The 20,997-nt window shown below is 46.3% G+C and overlaps 1 protein-coding gene across 2 annotated transcripts in view; it reads left to right on the forward strand.

The window, feature by feature from the left end:
* The first annotated feature begins 6,389 nt into the window (after positions 1 to 6,389).
* The window catches only part of Dgkg (diacylglycerol kinase gamma), a 194,191-nt gene continuing 179,583 nt past the window's right edge, over positions 6,390 to 20,997 (forward strand). Inside the window, exon 1 of one of the 2 annotated variants that reach the window (XM_052158095.1) lies at positions 6,390 to 6,662. The gene's annotated coding sequence lies outside the window, so the exon portion shown is untranslated. The remainder of the gene's footprint in view (positions 6,663 to 20,997) is intronic. The other variant, XM_052158094.1, reaches the window with a different exon arrangement.

The raw sequence follows: 20,997 nt of genomic DNA on the forward strand, positions 1-20,997 counted from the left end.
TGGGCAACTTCCGGGCCACTGCAGTTAGTTCCAGGCACAGAGTTTTGCAGTCAGTCCTGAACTTGGGCCAGCACCTTTATGAACTTTTCAAGTTAATAAAATATTGCTATTCTAAATTATCTTCTTAAGTTACTATTGTTAGGAGCACAGAGACAGAATTCCTGGCTCGAGCTGCGTTGCTATTCCTTAGTAAGCAGGCAAGAGAGTGAATATTCTAACAGTCCAGCGGTTTTCTTCCTTCCAGACTGTTAGGAGAACAAACCATCTTCCATCTTCAACCACATTTTACACAGCACTTCTGAAACTGACAAAGGACAAACTGCGGTGGCAGATGCCTATAGTCCTAGCACTTGGAAGCCGAGGCTAGAGAGCTGGGCAGCCTGAGCTACAAGGAAGACCCTGTCTGAGTAATAACAGGATAAAGCTGCTAGACGCCCTCACAGCTGCTTCGGTGTCGTTTTAGAGAGGAAGTGGGTATTTCAGCTCCATTGAATCTATTTTCTTACTCTTGAGACTTTTGCTTCTTTGTACGCTTTTTTTCCTCAAAGTTTATCCATGCTATTGTGAGGATTTTTCCAGGTTGCTGTGTTAGAGAGCCTCTCTGAAGTGACCATATTTAACAGAATACAAGAGCTGGGAATGGTGGTAGAGATCATTTCCAACCTCTTTATTTTACTCATAAAACAGAAAGTTTAACCAAAGTCAAGGTTAAGCAAGGTTAGGACTGGATGAAGCCAGCTCCTGTCCTGTCATCGTTTGAGAAAACAGAAAGATCCTGTTGATTGTGAAGTCCAAAGAAAGCATGCCGATCTGCTGTGATGCTGAGTCTTCTCTATGTGACAAAGGTGAGCTCTGGCAAGGTCACCCAAGATCCCTGAACCCAGGTCTTCACATCCCCAACCACTGAGCTACCTTGTGCTTAGTAGCCATGCTCTTGATGGACTCAAGAGAGCCAACTGTCAGCCTGCTTGTCACAGACAGTTGGACTTAAAAATTTCCAGACACAGGCGGCTGACTCAGCCCTCGCTTTGCTGTGGCGATGGTGATCAGGCAACAGCTGTTGGCTCGGGTGATGCGTTCCCAGAGTAACATGCTGAGCGTGAGCTGCCAGCATCGGAGGCTCAGGAAATGCAGCGTGTTGAGCCAGTTAAACACCCGAAACTGCCCTGTCTCTCAGAAATAAGGGTGACTCATCAGAGTGCTGTGTGACCAGCAGAGGCACCAGGGAAGACGCTGGGCCTGGAAACCTGTGAGGAGGCCCCAGATTCCTTAACCCACTCTGTTCCCACTCACAGCTTCTTCTCTAGCTGAAAATGAATATAGGTGCCATTCCTCCACTCTGCCCTCCTCCTCCAGGAAGCCCAAAGCGATGCTTTCTCTCACACTGAGGGCCTGCTCTCTACAATGTGACATTGGATTCTCTATTTTGTTCCTTGCTTCTTAACCATTTCTGTTGCTTGTTTGTAGCCAACACAGATTGAAAACTCTCTAAAAGGAGAGATGCCAGCATCCTTCTCTGTATTCACAGTGTATCTTAGAGTGCCACCTAGGAAGACAGATACTCACAGACCCCTCCAGCTCGCCTTGCGTTTGCACGTGCAGCAGGTATTCCATAAATCCTTACCAGTTGGACTACAGCTTCAGCATGTGCAAACTGCTTCACAGTCAGGCCTGTGGGCCAGTTGGAGAAAGAGCACCCCTCCCTTCCAGGCAGACAGGGCTCATGGGTTGGGTCTCATCCCCAGGTTGGAGATGCTATAGAGTGGGGCACCTGTGCCACCTGGGCTGTGGTTCCTTGCAAGAGATTGTTCTCTCAATGGGACTTCTTAGTTCTCCACTCCAATGGGGAACACCTCCTGCCTCAGGAAAGCTGGCTTCAGACACTTCCCAGCTTGCTTGTTAGTACCCTCTTGTCTGAATGAAATAAAAGGAACACACACACACACACATACACACACACATACACACATGCAAGGGCACAGACACATACACACATGCACAAGTGCACACACATACATATACACACATGCACAAGTGCACACACATATACACACATACATATATACACATGTACAAGTGCACACACACACAAGCAAGGGCACACATACATACACACATGCACAAGTACATACATACATATACACACACACAAGTGCACACACACAAACAAGTGCACACATACATAAACACATGCACAAGTGCATACACACATACATATACACATTGCACAAGTGCATGCACACACATATAAGTGTACACACACATACAAACACATACATATACATACATACACAAGTGTGCACACACACAAGCAAGTGCACATGTACATACACACATGCACAAGTGCATACACACATACATATACACACATACACAAGCATGCGCATGCATGCACACACACACACACACTCACATACACACACACCAAAAAAGAAAAGAGCTCACCCCACCTTACTGTGTCTCCACTCCAAGCAAGGAATTTAGGGTATTGGAAGCTCTCTCCCACCTCTCCCCTCAACCTTGTATAAAGTGTCCATTTTCTGCTGGTCTTTGGGATACAAACCTACTAATTGTTCCGAACCCCTGCCCCACCTGCCCCTCCACAGTTTGTTTATCAAACTAGCTGTTCTTTTCACTGCACCTCTCATGCCTTCCATGCTGCTCCGACCTTCGCTGCGACACTTTTCCTGCATGTCGCTAGAATGGACTCAAGCAGCCATTTCTTAGCCCCCGTCAGCGAGGCTTCTTGTACTTACCCTGTATCTGCTTAGGTGCTTAACTTAGCACCACCACTGAGTCCCCAAAGGAATCTATTCACAAACCCTTTGGGGAACACTTTTGACTTCATAAATGTTATATATTTTTTAGGAGCAAGCACTTCATATTTACCAATCTTTATAAGCATTTCTGTTCTCCAAATTCTTGCTTGGCACCCTTTGCAGAGTTTCTTATTATTATATAATAACTTCCCTGGCCTGCCAAGTTGGATCGCTACACTCTGCTTCTGCCTGCCTTCCCTATGTGTCCCATCAAGTTTGTTATTTCCTTACTGTAGAAGGCAGAACAGCTCCATGTTGCCCCTACGCCTACCTGCTGCCATGTTTCCCTTATCCAGACTCTTCTTCAAGCCAACCTTCTCTAGATGAGTCTGGACTAGGGAGAGCCAAATGGTTTTCAGTGACACGTGTTTGCCTCCTCAGGGATGCAGTTCAGAAGATAAGGACTACATCTTCCACAGTCACTCAGGCCAGCACGATGAAGATGTAAACAGTAAGTACACAGCTCAGTGGAGATGATGCATACAGCAAATCTGTGCCCAGCGAAGTTGTATACGTAGAGCTGAGATCAGTGAACACGTATATAGTGAGCCTGTGCTCAGTGAAGATGATGTATACACAGTAAGCCTATGTGAATATGCCCAATGAAGATGTATACAGTAGGCCTGTGTCCAGTGAAGATGTATACAGTAGGCCTGAGATCAGTGAAGATGAGGTATTCGGTAAGTCTATGCCCAATGAAGATGTATACAGTAGGCCTGTGTCCAGTGAAGATGTATACAGTAGGCCTGAGATCAGTGAAGATGAGGTATTCGGTAAGTCTATGCCCAATGAAGATGTATACAGTAGGCCTGTGTCCAGTGAAGATGTATACAGTAGGCCTGAGATCAGTGAAGATGACGTATTCGATAAGTCTATGCCCAATGAAGATGTACACAGTAGGCCTGTGTCCAGTAAATATGTATACAGTAGGCCTGAGATCAGTGAAGATGATGTATTCGGTAAGTCTATGCCCAATGAAGATGTTTACAGTAGGCCTGTGTCCAGTGAAGATGTATACAGTAGGCCTGAGATCAGTGAAGATGATGTATTTGGTTAGTCTATGACCAATGAAGATGTACACAGTAGGCCTGTGTCCAGTGAAGATGTATACAGTAGGCCTGAGATCAGTGAAGATGATGTATTCGGTAAGTCTATGCCCAATGAAGATGTTTACAGTAGGCCTGTGTCCAGTGACGATGTATACAGTAGGCCTGAGATCAGTGAAGATAATGTATTCGGTAAGTCTATGCCCAATGAAGATGTATACAGTAGGCCTGTGTCCAGTAAAGATGTATACAGTAGGCCTGAGATCAGTGAAGATGATGTATTCAGTAAGTCTATGCCCAATGAAGATGTATACAGTAGGCCTGTGTCCAGTGAAGACGTATACAGTAGGCCCGTGTCCAGTGAAGATGTATACAGTAGGCCTGATATCAGTGAAGATGATGTATTCAGTAAGTCTATGCCCAGTGAAGATGTATACAGTAGGCCTGAGATCAGTGAAGATGATGTATTCAGTAAGTCTATGCCCAATGAAGATGTACACAGTAGGCCTGTGCCCAGTAAAGATGTATACAGTAGGCCTGAGATCAGTGAAGATGATGTATTCGGTAAGTCTATGCCCAATGAAGATGTATACAGTAGGCCTGTGTCCAGTGAAGATGTATACAGTAGGCCTGAGATCAGTGAAGATGATGTATTCAGTAAGTCTATGCCCAGTGAAGATGTATACAGTAGGCCTGAGATCAGTGAAGATGTACACAGTAGGCCTGTGTCCAGTGAAGACGTACACAGTAGGCCTGTGTCCAGTGAAGATGTACACAGTAGGCCTGTGCTTGGGGCCTACCTTTCAAAAAGACAGGACACAAACATTTCTAAGGATTTCTGTCTTTCCATTCCTCTTTCCTCCAAGGTGAGGCCCATGGCCAGACTCAGTGGGAAGTGCCTGAAAAGATATCAGAAACTTTAATAAATACTCTCAGAATGAATAAGTCAGTACCTGATGTGGAAACAGAGGATGAAAGACAAACACACATTCGTGTCACAGAACACCTTCACACCAAGTGTGTGTCTCCCCCCCCACCCCCACCCCCCACCCCCCCCCACCCCCCGGTCTCCTGTCAACCTTCTATAAAGTGTCCATTTTCTCCTGGTCTTTGGGATACAAACCTACTAAATGTTCCGAACCCATGCCTGGCTGAGGACAGCTCTGAGAAGCTACCCAGGGGATGTAGATTAAAGAGTGGATCCTGGGTGAAGTCTGAGCACAGGGTAGCATCCATCCATCCATCCATCCACCCACCCACCCAATCACCCATCCATCCATCCACCCACCCAATCACCCATCCATCTGCTTTGCCCCTATCACTGTGGGGAAGGAAGTGTAAGAGTGCTCAGGGCCTCCATCACCCTGCCTGCTAGGGGCCAGGGATGAATTAACCACAGGCCCTTCAGCGCATTTCAACAGTCACTTCTGCAGCTTCCTCCCCAGATGCCTAGACACCCAGCCCCCTGCTCCTCTGAGCTCTGCAGAAAGTTTTTCTTGGCTACAGTCCCACCCAGGGACCTCCACTGCCCACTGGCAGAAGAGAATTCTTGGCTGTGGAAACGGGTGAACTGCACATATTTTACACATGAGAGTAAACTCCTGGTGACTCTAAATGTGGTGCGAAATGGACAAAAGCCATTCTGCTGAAATCACATCACCGCCGCCACTGCCACCCTACGTAGACACCCGCGTCATGGAAAGAGAAGGTCCCACAGGTCCCTGTGCCTCTGCCACTGCAGCCTCTTGTGCCTTACCCTCAGTCCCTTGTCATTTTCTCTAGTTTTTTACTTTTACTTTTTTTGTCTATTTCTCTTTATTTCTCGCTCGTGTGTGTTTTGTTTGTTTTAGAAATGTTCTATTTGTCCTGTAGGAAGACAGCCCAATGTCATACAAAGGCAAACAAGGAAAATCACAATCTTTAGTCCTGAGACCTTACTTACCCATCCATCAGAGACTCTTTCTGCCTAGCTAGATTGATCCTGACCTTGTATGCCTGCAGAGGAAAAATGATCCCCAATCTACTGCCGCTGGGTCAAGATTGTCAGAAATGTCCTTCTGGACGGGACGGATGACAATGGACATCAGAGACACAGAGTTCCTAGAAAACAGAGAACTTGTTGATTTATTTTTATGTTTATATTTTTTTTTCTTTGCTTTGGTTGGAATATTTAGGCAGCCCAGACCCCTAGGTCTCTAGGTCAAGGTAAGTAAACAGCCAGAGGACACTGTATTTTTCAAGTAATGTCCTCTACCTCGATGTCAGCTGGTTTCTCTCGCAGCCACCAACCAGCACTCTGACCAAAGCCCTGCCAGCCAGGAGTGCCCTCATCAAGCACAGGGGTTCCCACCGAACGCTCAGCATGCGTGGGTGTGCGAGTGTGCGCGCAGCACGTGTTTATGTGTGTGCGCCCGTGTGCTTGTGGGGGGCGCGTGTGTCTGCGCGCGCGGGTGTGTGGCGGGGGCGGGCACTGCGCCCGGGGGGCAGGGCTCCGCTGCGAGAGTGGCAGCTGGACTTGCGATGCTGCTGCGAGGGACAGGGTGCAGAGCCGCAGTGCCATAGCGGGTAGCTAGCGGAGGCAGGCTCCCCTTCCAGCAGCGGAGGCGGAAGACCCTGGGGCGCCAACCCTGGTGGCTGCCTGATGTCTCCGCCCCAGAGAGGGCTGCACCGTGAGAACGCCCGGGCGCCCGCTTCGGTCCCCTTCTGTCTCTCGGTTCCTCTTTCCTCCCAAGTAAGGGAATAAGCGGCTAGGAGGGAGCGCCCCCGGCAAGCGCGCAACCAAGTGTTGCATGGTGAGGTAAGACCGCGACCGCGAACCAGGGGTCACCAGTTTGGGGGGACCCGGCAGCAACTTGGAGAGCTAGGGCAAAGCAAGAGTGGGTCCTGTGGCCGGGAAAAGGAGCTGCAGACGAGGCCCCTGCGCCCATCCTGACAGCGCCACCTGCCACAAACCCTGGCCAGAGGGGATGCGCCAGTGGACTGTGCAGGGTGGGGCCCCCTCCCTGTGTGGTCGGTGCAGAAGCGAAGGTGTGCAGAGGACAAGCGGCCTTGCTTCGGGCAATTTGCTGAATTTCTTCCTTTCTTACGTTGGCCCTGGGGTAACCAGAGCGCGGCATAGGGAACCCGAGGGCTGCGGGGAGCAGAGAACGTCTTTCTGCTGCCTAGCCGCCAGAGCCTCTGACAGTCTCGCAGGGTTCTGGGACTTTGGGACACTCCAAGTTCAAAGCCTCTAGGGTGGTGGGCTTAGAGAGGAGCTGAAGAGAATACAGATGCCTTGGCAAATAAAAGGGAGAGCGTCGTGGGAACCTAAAAACTGGCCGGTTTCTTTTGGGTCACAAGACCTGTCTGTGTTGCTATCTCCGTAGGGGGACATCCAGAATCACCTGTGGTGCTGTGGGGTTGTGGGGAGTACGAGAAATCCACCAGACCCGTGCACTCCATATCTCCTGATGTCCCTTTTCTCAGAACTAGTGAACTAGAATTTGAGGAGGGGGCAGTGGAGTTCTTAAAAAGCCCTACAGGTGATTCTGGGGCTCTGCCTCCATCCCTGCCGCTAGGAGACAGGGAAGAAAAGCGCCAGCTGCAAGCATTTCTGTTGTGCAATTCCGGGTAGCTGGGTAACGGAGAAACCCCTCCCTCAGGCTGGGGGGGGGGAGGCATCCGGAGGGTCTACTGAGGGGCGAGATGACTTGTGACTGAACAACAGTGGCGTTCAGGAGTGCTGGGTGGGCCTGCAGGCTCACCTGTCCAGGCTGCTGGGTTATCTGTCCTGCCTCATTAGCATACGATGACCTCCCTGTGGGCAGGAGGACCTAGGAGAGATGTTTGTCACCCTTTCATTTCAGGGCCTTAGGGGACATATCATAGATCTAGAGATGTACAACGACCACCTACAAACATAATGAGGGACAGTAGTCAGACACAAGACTGGAAATTGCCCCTCTGGTCTGGATGGGGACATCGACTTGTTATCTTGGTGCCTGGGATGCAGTGTTCATAAAACACAGCTCCAGGATCCACTTGCTGGAGCACAGGGCATCCCTACAGTCAACAAAGAACTGAAGGACTGACATTAGCTCACAGGGCAAACATCAGAAACCAAATGCACGCACAAACACACACGCAGAGAGAGAGAGAGAGAGAGAGAGAGAGAGAGAGAGAGAGAGAGAGAGAGAGAGAGAGAGAGAGAGAGAGAGAGAGACTGTTTTACAACTATACCCTTCTCAGTCTGTGGGTGTCCCCTAACAGGGGAAGGTGCTTCTTGCTCAAAGGGTTGTATTTGCCAGAAATTCCACTTTGAATATAAATTATACTCATTAAATAAAACAGCTGCACCTGTGATGTTTCTGGTCTGAGCTAAGCACCACCCCGCCCCCATCCCTTTCCCATGTAAGTCTAGCTACCTAGATGTTATTGTTTCTGGATAAGTGTGTGTGTGTGTGTGTGTGTGTATGAATGTAAATCTCATGTCTGTCTGTATATCTGTCTCATGTTTCTGTGTGTATGTACATGCCCCACGCCTGTGTGTGCATGCTCAACATCTGTGTGTATGTATCCCATGCTTCTCTGTATATACATGCTTCTCCATGTGTATATGTGTTTATACATGTTTGTGTGTGTACGTGAATACACTATCACTTTCCCTGTTCACTTTCTACCTTATTTTTAGAGACAGGGTCTCACTAAACAGAGCTGACTGATTCAGCCTGGCTGGCTGGGCGTGTGGCCTGGGAACCCTCCCGTCTCTGCCTCCTCAGTGCTGAAGCACAGTGGCCTTGCGGTGCTTTGTCCAAGGGCGTGAGGATTGGAACTCAGACCTCCACGCTCAAGCAGCAGACATTTTACCCATGAGCCACCTCCCCAGCCCCCATCCACTTGATATTTTTATGTAGTCATTTGTTCAGATCAACCAAAATGATGAGGGAAAAAAATAAACTTCAGAGCAGCTTGGAATGTAGAGTCTCCTCCTGTGGAAGGTGGGAGAAACTCCTATAACCATCTACCCCGGCTTTTCCACTGCCCACCCCACACACCACCACCAAGTATCAAGGACTCTCCCCACCCCACCCCACCCCACCACCAAGTATCAAGGACCCTCCCTACCCTACCCTGTCCCTCCTAGAGGCCCAACACTTGTGAGACTTTGTCTGCCAAGGCTGGCCCCAGCTCCTCTCCGTGAACGGAAAGAGGAAGTGCTGTTTCATTGTGGGTAACATTTTTTTTTTATAAAAAGAGTGTTGTATTACAACATTATGATATACTCCTAATATAATAGTAGTTCCTGATCATTGCAGAAAATTTAGGAAGTTAAAAGTAAAAAAAAAATATATATATTGCCCAAGATTCCTACCGCCCAGACCCCACATTTTAATACATTGACATATTTCTCTTCTATTTTTATGCCTTGAAATCATATGCTCCATAGAGAGCTAGCATTTGTAGGTAACCTAATAAATGTACTTTGCATGGTTTTAATCCTTTTATCTTCATTATGTCATTAGTCCTAGGAAGTCCCTCTGAGATAGGTGGTATTATTATCCACCCCATTTTTCTAGGATGGCACAGGTGACTCGCTCCAGCGGCAGAGGCGCAGTGCCAGTCCAAGCTCACTGACTCAGAGGTACGGTCGCTGTTACTCCTCTCACCAACTTCAGTTCCCAGCTGGGTATTACTGTACCGTTAGCTGTCTAAGTTACGTGCCATCTTCAGCGACCTCAGATAAGTCCAGGCAAACTCTCCCAGGCTCATTTCCAGTTCCTTTTTTCAGGTAAGATTCCCAGAAGGAGAACCACCCAGCCAGAGGGCATGGCTATCGAGGTTCCTTATAGGTACACAAGAAGCCACCGTTCCTCATAGGTACGAAAGAGCTACACTGATTTACACTTCCGTTTCCCTGGAGACGGCTCTACAACAGTCTAAAGAGGTAATTCTCAGCTACTCAAGAATTGTCCAGAACGTCACAGGCTAAAGCCACAGGCGCGTCCATCCCCAGCCTGGTGAGAGAAGTCACATATACCATCTAATTTATACCCTCAAATATGGATATGGAAACCATTTCATATAAGGCTATAGTTATTAATTGCTGTTATTTCCTGAGTCAAGGTCTCACTAATGTAGACTAGGCTAGCCTCAAATTCCCAGCAATCCTTCTGCCTCAACTTCCCAAGTGATAGGTTTACGGGCCTCTGCACCCATGGTTAGCTTTAACACTGTATCTATTTTTCCATGAATGACTTTGGGCTGTGCAATTCTTTGGCTGTGTGTATATATATAATACGCATATTAACTTGGAGGACATCAAACTATTGTATAAAATATACAAATGTATAATATCCCACATCTTCACAGAGCAGATTACAGTCATCTTCACCCATACAGCCCCATCGCAACCAGGTTCAATAGTCTCCTTTTAGTCTCCTATATTCTTCACAGTTTGGCCAGATACACGGAACTATTTGTTTATGTCAAGTATCAGAACAGCAAAACAAAACCAACAGTACTTACAAGTAACAAAGCTTGTCTAATCAAACAATAGCAACACAGAAAAAAAAAATCCCATGAAAATAACAGCAGATAAGACAGTTTTTAGGAGGTTAATGACGGGTGAGATGCTCATCAGAAAAGCATTTGTCATGCCCGTGCAAAGAGTGGACACTAAGTTTAGATCACATTACCAACTGTGTTGAAAGAAAGAAAGAGGCACGTGGTATGTACCTATCTACAATCCCTGTGCTGGGGATGTGTTTGGGGGGGGGGGCGGTGGCACGGGGATCCTTGGGGCTGACCGGCCAGCCTGGTTGTGACACAGTGGGTGACAATGTCAGCTAAGGAGGCTTCTGAACAGACACACATACACACACACACACACACACAAAGAAAGACAGACAGACAGACAGAGGCAGAGAGAGGCAGAGAGAGAGAGAGAGAGAGACACAAAGAGAGAGAGATCACAAAAACATCCTCACATCAAAGAAAATGTTGCAAAAGACACCCAATCAGACACCACCACACCAGAACAGGACAATTTTAAAAGAAAACAACTGGGCCCTAGTCATGGGTTCTCTTTAGAGCATGTTTGCCCTGTGCCTACCTCTCCTACCAGCAGTTGGCTCAGTTACACACGGAATAAACATCAGTTGGGTCTCACCCTGAAATCAACTTTTGCCATACTCAGCTTGGGTCTGGGCAGGTCCTTCTGAAAATCTCTCCACGCTGTGCATGGAAAATAGATGTTCAGCAGCCCACAGCATATACTTATCTTACCATGGAAAAAACACCTCTTTGCGGATATCTTCTGTGAGGCACAGGCTCCTTGAGCTATGCCTGCTTCTGCTTATCCCCAGCACCTGATGTTTATACATAGGTGACAATTTGGTAGAGGAAAAGACAAGTAAGACCGTCCCATGCATTGTTCTGGATGTTGTGTGCACATTTTTCTTTCAAAGCATCTTCATTCTGCTCTGGTGAATATCTCTGTGGTTTGTGTATGTGTGTGTGTGTGTGTGTGTGTATATGTATACATGTGTGTGTATGTATATGTGTGTATATGTATGTATGTGTGGTATGTGTATATGTGTAGATGTGTATATATATGTGTGTGTGTATATGTGTGTATGTGTATATACGTGTGTGTATATATGTATATGTGTGTATATGTATATGTGTGTATATGTGTGTGTATATATATATGTGTGTGTGTGTGTGTATGTATGTATGTGTGTATATGTGTGTATGTGTGTGTGCACATACATGCCTGAGGTAGATCTAGAGTTGTGTCGGTTCTCATCCCATGCTTATTTAAATCTTCAAAGCAAAACGCAATTAAAGTTCTCAGTCATGTTGGTCACATTTCTTGTACATAAGTGCCACGGCAGCTTTTTGGGGAACACATTAGAGAATGTACAAGAAGAAAACCTCCTACGTGCAAAGAGTCCAGCACCCCAGAGTACAAACTGGGTGTCTGCATCTGCCTTGTTTTCTGTACATGTCCTCTGCACAGAGTCTGTCCCAGAGGAAGAGAGGAGAAGGAAATTAGAGGCAAGCAAAGCCAGGACCTGTCTCAGCACCTTCTCCATGCCCTTCAGTGAGGTGCACATGAACACACACACTCACATATCCACGTCATCGCTATAAGCCTGATTGATGCTGATAACCCCATCTCTTGGCCATGGACGGTGACCCTCAGACTGTCTGAGTAGCTTTGCCTGTGTTTGCAAAGGCTGCATGCTTTGCCTTCCTACTGATGTGTGTGGTGATGTTGACATGACTTGTCACCCTCTCGGCTTCCTGGGAAGTGGATAAAAGGGTGAATTTGAAGGGGTTCCAAGGGAAATCATCCCTACAATTTGAAGATGTAAATGGCATTCAAGAGAGCAAATTGTGCCCTGGGCATCAGGAGAGCTAGCCTCTGGATGGTCTAGATAGATAGAAGAGAACTCACTGGCTAGCACTCCAGCCAGACACTCTTCTCCCAAGAGCAGGGCTGGCTCACCCGGATGACACAGAGTGAAGTGAGCACCTTCCTCATTCTTCATTTCTGTCTCTGCTAAAAGCTTCCTGACATCTAATTAGATATCCATGCCATTACCACGGGCTGAGACTCCTAGCCACTGAAATTGCCCAACTTGTCTTCAGTCTGGCCCCCGACCTGCTCACCACTTCCTCCCTGTTGCATCGCCATATACGTGACATGTGGAATACAAATGCAGAGCCTTGGCATTTATTCGGCATTATGTCTTATTTAGCTTGTCTTTCTCGCTAGCCTGGTAAGGTACTTTTAACTATATTGTCATCCAATGTTTCTGCTGGCCCTTTCAGCCAGCTTCCAGCCACCCCACATCTAACATTTATGACCACATCACCTTAGTTATCATTACGAACACTGAGTGTTAGAGGATTCTGAGGCATTTCTCTGTGTGCTCCAAGGACTAGGCATGAATTCAATAATTAAACAATATGTTTTTAGAAAAATTATACAGTTTACTGTACTCTTTTCCAAGAGATTGTCGATCAAAGATTGTCAAATATCTTGGGAAGGTCCTGATTCACTATCACTGATATTCCTTTGGTCTGCTGTTCAATGTCCTTTTAAAGAAGCAACACCATTGGTTGGGTATAAACCACTTTTGGTGAGCTCATATTACCTGCTCAAGATCACACCTTCAGTCCTCAAAGCTGGTTCCAAATCCCATTTCAGAATACTTTCTGGGAATCACATCAGACACCCCCCCACCAAGATAAGAAATGTTTCCAAGTTACTTTTCCAGTAAAGGACTTATAGCTGTTCTGAGGATGGTAGTGATGGTTGTACCAGTAATGATAGTATTGGTGGTGATGCCATCCATGGTGATGGTGGTATTGTTGCTGGTGGTGGCCCCTTGATGTATGATTATGGATAGATTAAAGATTGTGCTGTGGTTATTTGAACTGTATGTTGCTTTCCCATCCTAGAATGCTGTTTAGTCATGATAAGAGATACGTATTAAGTTGTGGCACATCTAAGAGCTTCTAGAATTATTGGAAATGGGATTGGAGAAGAAGCCTAGAGTGTCCCAAGTTATCATCGTCTCAACAAGGAACCCAGGCCGAGAGCAGGGCACATGCCTGACGTCCCAGCTGCTTGAGAGGCTGAAGCAGGGGATCACACGTTCAAGGCCGTATTTAGTGACAGAGCACAAGGATCACACGTTCAAGGCCGTGTTTAGTGACAGAGCATACTAAAACATTAAATAACCAAACACAACAAAGTGGGAAGAGCTCTCCACCTAGACAGGGTGAGCCTGGCATGGAGGTCACAGCAGGGAGGAGCCATCATCTCTGCTCTGGCCAGCGCCGCTCCAGGGTAGACTTCCTTCTTCTAACTTTCCCTTCTGAAGGTTTAGATCCATGTCAAAATATCTGCTTCTCCTTTAAGAATTGGCCTCCTAAGTCATCAATATGGGATAGGGAAGGGCTTTTCCTATCACAATGTGAAAGGTAAGAGTCAGAAAAGGGTTGAAGAACTCTTCTTCTTCTTCTTCTTCTTCTTCTTCTTCTTCTTCTTCTTCTTCTTCTTCTTCTTCTTCTTCTTCTTCTTCTCCTCCTCTTCCTCCTCCTCCTTCTCCTCCTCCTTCTCTTCTCCTTCTCCTTCTCCTCCTCCTTCTTCTTCCTCCCTCCCTCCCTCCCTCCATCAGTCCCTGCCTCCCTCCATCTGTCCCTCCCTCCCCCACAAGGGCCACATAGCCCAGGCAGGGCTGAAATTCACAATCCACACAACCCTTCTGCCTCAGCCTCCCAAGTAAGTCATGAGTTGTGTGGCGTACACAGTGTGTAGCAGGAAAAGAGCTGGAGAGGAGTCAAAGTTGGAGTGAGAGGTCATCTTAACAATTAATAACCTTCTTGGCACATGCACCTCGCTTAGAGAAACAGCAGTGTGTTTATATCCATCCTCTCTCCTGATTCCAAGCACAGGCATGTGAGACAGGCACCAGGGACGTCACCAGCCCATCTCCCTACTGTGACCAGCTAAAGCAGAGGACAAGAAAAGGGATGCCACCAAACAGCTGATAAGGCCATAGCTGCCCTCCCTGTTGGCCATCTGGGCCTTCTCGTCCTTTCTGTGTGCTCTGCATGGTGGAGGTGGTGCTCACAGTGCCAAGCTGTCCTTGTCAGGGTCACTGTCCACACAGGAACTGGCGTTTCACTTTCCTCAGGGCCCATCTGCTGTGGAGTTCCAAGCAGGCGGGGCTTAGCAGCCCACTTGGATCCTCAGGCACTGAGATGCTGAATGCTGTCATTGCCCACTGCATGTCTGCGGCAACAAAACAAATGCCACAGTAGACCCACCTCTAATTAAAGTAAGTGAGCTAGAAAAGTATCTCTCCACATCTGTGGTGCCAGATGCTCTTTCCACAATCTTCAAGAGCCAAGGCTGGTGTTGCTATCCAGACCTCCCCCATGCTAATGTTTCATCAGCATGAACCCAAGAACCTGACCCCAGGACATCACTGTCACAAGTACAGTCTCTCCCCTTTTCTAGCACTGGCATACCTAGCTGACTTTGAATAGTCACAAGGTCGAGCTTCTTAACTACTAGGAAGCCACCAGTCATGTGTTCCTGCTCTGTCCAAACACCTTGCTGTCCCAAACACCTAAATCATGTAGTCATGGCAAGTGCATTCCTGAACAGACACACTCAATCACGAAACCACACGTATACCGGGTACCCACTATGTGTTCCACACCGGACCAATTTCTAAGGAAGGTCAAGTGTTTTCTAGCAATTATGTGTAACAGAACCAGAAACAAAACAGTGCTGATCTTAGATGAAAGTCAGAGGTAAATCCACAAACTGAGAAGTTAGCAGATCAAGGAAACCAGATAATGGTCTGGAGAGCTTGAGCCAAAACTTGTAATGAATGAGAGGGAACAGCATGAGCAAAGTCTCAGAGTCTGTTCCTGGTACACAGTTCAGAGTCCCTGAGGCAGTCTGTGAGAAAGTGATAGGAGGTATATCTGGAAACGTGAGTCGCAGTCAAACCAGAGGGTCTTGTCACCACATTAAAGAGTATAGATTTTTTTATATACACTGAGAGGGACTGTGAGAAATCATTATATGGTCATATAATTAGAGCAATCTCTTGGGCTGCAGTGTGGTGTGAAGAGAAGATGGAAAGTGGGGATCCCCACAGGGGCTGAGGGGAAAGTGGGGTGATGGGGGGCTTAGCAGAGGCTGCAGGAATGAAGGAAGAATCAGGAGAGACTGTGTAATTGAGGGGTAGGAACCGGGACAGGAGCCGAGGGTCACTGCCTGGCTTCTCTCTCTGTGCCTGGGAGAATGATGGCTTCATGACCGAGGGAACTGGGGAACAACATGTGTGAGCAGAATGAGGAACTCCACTCAGGGATGAACTTGAGGTGTCAATGAGAGGTACAAACAGGAACTCCTTTAGAGCAATGTTCCCCACCCTTCCTGATGCTATGACCCTTTAATACAGTTCCTGCTGGCATGCGGACCCCAACCATAAGATTATTATGGCTACTTCATAATGGCAAAGTTGCTACTGTTATGAATCATAGTGTAAATATCTGTGTTTTCCAATGGCCTTAAACAACCTCTGTGAGAGAGTCATTTAACCCCTAAGGGGTTTCGGCCCACATATTGAGAACCAGTGCGTTAGCCACATTAGCTTTCTGCAGAAGGAAGATCATGCAGCAATCACATCTCAGCCTTTTGGCTAGGCATGGTTCTACAATGCTGAGAAGACATGTGGAGACAAGGGATAGGGAGACTGGGAATATGGGGCCACAGTAGGCATACTAAAGTCACAATATAGACTTTCTCAGGGCAGGAAAGGAGGGACAGAGTGGAACATGCCGAAACTCCATTCTTCACTTTAGTTAAAACAGTTAATGCCTTCTGGGGAAAAACGAAACTCATTCTGCTGGAAGTTATTCATAATAAAAGCAGAAATATTGATATTTAGTGAGGGAAGAGCAACGTCTGATTTTCTAAGAGACAGTGAGCAAGCACAGATGCTCCAGCCACGAAACGCCAGGAGGACCCTGAGGTAGTGTCGCAGAACGTCAACAGAAGAATTCCATAAGCAGGGAAATATGGCTGAAAGGTGCTCAGAAAGTCGACCCGCTAACACTTACTAGTGAGGAAAATTGTTTACTCAAAATGATCTGGCCAATTTGGAGATTGAAAGCTGAGAATGGAAAAGATGCTCTGTGAAAGACACAAAGCCATTGTGGAGTGCATCCTGTCACCTTAGTACTGGAGACTTAGAGACTGGCCTGGGCTACGAAGTAAGACTCTGCCTCAACAACATAATTAAAAAAATAAATAAGGACTTAGAAGGGAGTTAACAAGTAGAGTGCTTACTGTGCAGTGTAAGCACCCAAATTCAATCCCCAGAGCCCATGTCATCAAGCCTGGCATGGGTCTGGAGATTGCTCAGTGAATGAAGTTTGCTTATCCTGTAGAGGTGAAGACTGGCATATAAACCCCCAGAACCAACTCAAAAGCCAGCAGTATGGCTCCTGCCTGCAATTCCAGAGTTGGGGGGACAGAAATGGGATCCTAGGGGAAAACTGGCTAGCAAGGTCCAGGTTCAACAGAAGACCCTGCCCTCGATAAATAAAGTGGAGCATTATCCAGGAAGATGCCTAAAGCCAAGGTCAGGCCTCTGCAAAGAAGCACACACAGGGGCAAGTGAACACACACACACACACACACGTAAACAACAACAGCGGCAATGACAAACCACAGGTGTGATGGTGTGCATTTGTGATCCCTGGGGTAAAGGCAGCAAGAATCCGAGGGTGCTTATTGGCCATCAAGTCTAACCTAACGACAAACTCCAGACCTTGTCTCAGAAAACTATTGGATGTCATCTAAGAAGCAACACCTAAGGTTGACCTCTGACCTCCACACACAAGTAAACACAGGTGCACATGCACCTAGATACACAAGGACAGATGCACACACACACACACACACACACACACACACACACACACACACACAAACACCTATGAACACAACAAATAAATGGACCGTGAAACAGCTCAGCCATAGACAAAATGGATAAATGTTATTAATATGCTCCTTAAAATGCAACTACAAGTTTTATTCTTAATAAAGGAGATCCATAACAATTTAATTACAATCTAAGTCTAAAAACTTGGTATAAGTTCTGCCATTGCGGTAAGATGGATGTAACCTGGAGACACATCCCACGTGCTGGAACCTCAAGCAATTAGTCTCATAGAAGTCACTAACAGAAGTTATGCAGGATTACAAAGGTTTATAATGCCAGCTACTTGGGAGTCTGAGGCAGGAGGATGGAGTAAAGGGTTGTCTAACCTGTGGAGCTGTCCTGGACAGTTTGCTAAAACCTGGTCTGAAAACAGGGAAACTGCAGCAGGAAGGCCTGCTAGCATGTGTGAAGCCCTGAGCTGGGTTAGAGATTGCAAGTACTGAAAATGCAAAATAAAGTTAGTACCAGAGACCAGAGCAGAATAGAGAGAAGGCTAGGGATATCTGGTCAGTGGTTCCAAATCACAGGTAGGAACAAGGTCTGTGATGGCAGGGCAGAGAACTGCCTACAAGTAATGTGGAGGGCGGTATGTAACTAAGCACCTTAGGAACTGTGCACAGGCACTGGAAGGAGCTGTCGCTAGGCACCATAGGACCATGTGTATAGAATTGTTAAAAGACTGTGGTGGTTTGAGTAAGAATGGCACCCATAGGCTCATAAATTTGCATGCTTGGTCCCCAGTTGAAGAACTGTTTGGAAGGATTAGAACTTAAGGCCTTGTTGGAGTAGGTGTGGCCTTGTTGGAGTAGGTGTGGCCTTGTTGGAGTGGGTGTGGCCTTGTTGGAATGGGTGTTGCCTTGTTGGAGTAGATGGGGCCTTGTTGGAGTAGATGTGACCTTGTTGGAATGGGTGTGGCCGTGTTGGAATGGGTGTGACCTTGTTGGAATGAATGTGACCTTGTTGGAGTAAATGTGGCCTTGATGGAGTAGATGTGGCCTTGTTGGAGTAGATGTGGCCTTGTTGGAGTAGATGTGGCCTTGTTGGAGTAGTTGTGGCCTTGTTGGAGTAGATGTGGCCTTGTTGGAGTAGATGTGGCCTTGTTGGAGTAGATGTGGCCTTGATGGAGTAGTTGTGGCCTTGTTGGAGTAGATGTGGCCTTGTTGGAGTAGATGTGGCCTTGTTGAAGTAGATGTGGCCTTGTTGGAGTAGGTGAGTCACTGGGAGTGAGCTTTGGAGTTTCAAAAGCCCATGCCAGGCCCAGTGTCTCTCCCTGCTGCCTGAGGATCAAGCATTAAAGCTCTCAGGTAGTTCTCCAGTATTGTGCCTACCTGCATGCCACCATTCTCCCTGCCGTGATGATATTGAACCAACCTTCTGCAATTAAATGCTTTCTTTTATAAGAGGTGCTTAGGTCATGATGTCTCTTCACAGCAATAGAACACTAAGACAGAGACTGTGCATAGATATTGTAGGAGGCTGTATATAGGGCTGTATACAGGCACTGTACAGGAATATGGATGGAAACTGTAGGGGTCTATATATAGGAACTATAGGGGACTGTACATAGGAAGTCTGAAAGACAGTGTATAGCACTATAGGGTACTGTGTATAGGCACTGTAGGGAATGTGCATAATCTAATAGGCTGCGTGTTCCCAACAACTAGAAGAAAGGATTTTGAATACTTTGTCATAAAGAAATGAGAAATATTTGAGGAGGATATGTTTTACTTGATTTAAGTGTTATAGAATGCATGCATATACTGAAATACTCCATGCTACCCATAATTTATATAATCCTTATGCTTTCTGTATCAATTATAACTAATTTTAAAATTCAGGCTATTTAATATAAGTACTAAATTCTCATTTTGTAATGTGGAAAAACACAATTTTTCATCGTTGACATAAAGTGATATAGGCATACATAAAGAAGAGTAGGCCAATATGAAACTAGATATCCTATGTTTAACCTCAAAATTAGGAGGTAGATCTGGAATCTTATAGCAAAGATTAAAAATTAGGTAAGAAATTAGAAAAGAGACATAAAAATAGGAGGTCTAAGATGGTAATAAAAGTGAGGTCAAACACGCACGGTATCGCCTCAGAAACCTGCTTTCATTATTTCTTCTAAAAGACAAAGAGTTTGGGAGGGTCTCAACTCTAAATATATTCTGTTTTACACAAAATGGGACAGATGAGGGGAACCCAGGTACACCAAGAAAATGCAAATGAAAGAAAGAATGATGATATTGATATTAAGCAATATAGAATTTAATATGGAAAACATTAGAAATATCACATGCATGGGTGTTTTTTATTCTGAATAGAAAGTATTAAAATATATAAAATAATTTGATCAAACACGATTGCAGAAGGAAGTCTTCATATTCCTATGTCACTCTTCAAACAACCAAGTGAACAAAATAAATAACCACAGGAAGAATTTTAAGGATCTAGGCAGCCTGGTAAAATGAAGGCTCGTAGGACTTACATTAAAACGAGCATATATATCTATTAAATAGTTATGAAGTGTTACGATATTTTTATCTCCTCATAGGAAAGATCAAGCACTCTGGAGAGTAGACTCTGGGGTGAGAGGAAAATAAAAATGAACGGCGATGCTTCAGGGTGGGGTGCTCAGACAGTGGGTCTGGGCTCCTCCCACTTCCTCGCCACTCATGACAGCGCACAAAGGGACAGAGTCCAGAGACCCGTTACCTGAAAGGAGCGCCGCCTTCAAAACGATTAAAAGTAAAATACAGGAACTGAGGGAAAAGCAAAATGAGGTCCAAGGGAATAGGACAAGAGTACACAAACCGGCTACTCCAGCAGGGCCCAACAGGACAGCTTCTGAGACCGGAGTCCTAGCGAGGGGACAAGAAGGCACTGCTTCTACCGAGAGATGGAGATGTAGCCCTGTGTTCACAGATGTGGATGCAATACCGAAGGACTCCGAAGAAGGCGACCCTGAGCCACTGCTGGGTCGAAAAATCACACGCAGCTTGTGGAAGAATCCCATACAGAGTGAGCAATCATTATATAACCCAGCTCACAATGCTCCCAGATCACACCGGTGGTACAGCTTTAAAACTATGAACTAAAGAAAATGCACACTTGGTAACAAAAGAAAAAAAAAATCTGAGACAAACTTGCAAGTGTAACATCTTAAAGTCTTTATGTGTTCCTTAGCTTCTGCTCTGCGGAGGGGCATAGCCAGGGCTATGTACCTGCTGTCTCATTGCCCCAAGCTCAGCTTCTCGCCTGTTAGAGCCTGAAGTGATGGCACTCTGTCTGCCTCAGAAGGAAAAGATCCGCGAGAAATGAAAACAAAATGTTATGAAGTCCCAGGTTCAATTATGAGTGACTTTATTCTTGACTTGTGTAGAAAATAACAGCTGTTCATTTTATTTTACTATCCAAGTACATATATTCCTATATTGCCCCAGGGCCGATGCCACTGCATGCACATGGAAGGCAGAAGACAACATGTGAGTAGCTTCCTTCCTTCCAGCACGTACGTGGGAACGGAACTGGCATTGTCAGAGCAAGTGCCTTCGCCATTAGTGAGAGCCAGTTAACAGGGCTTCCCCCACTCATCCATTTTCCAAT

Source organism: Apodemus sylvaticus, chromosome 15 (assembly GCF_947179515.1).
Source record: "Apodemus sylvaticus chromosome 15, mApoSyl1.1, whole genome shotgun sequence".
In the NCBI taxonomy this organism is placed as follows: Eukaryota; Metazoa; Chordata; class Mammalia; order Rodentia; family Muridae; genus Apodemus; species Apodemus sylvaticus.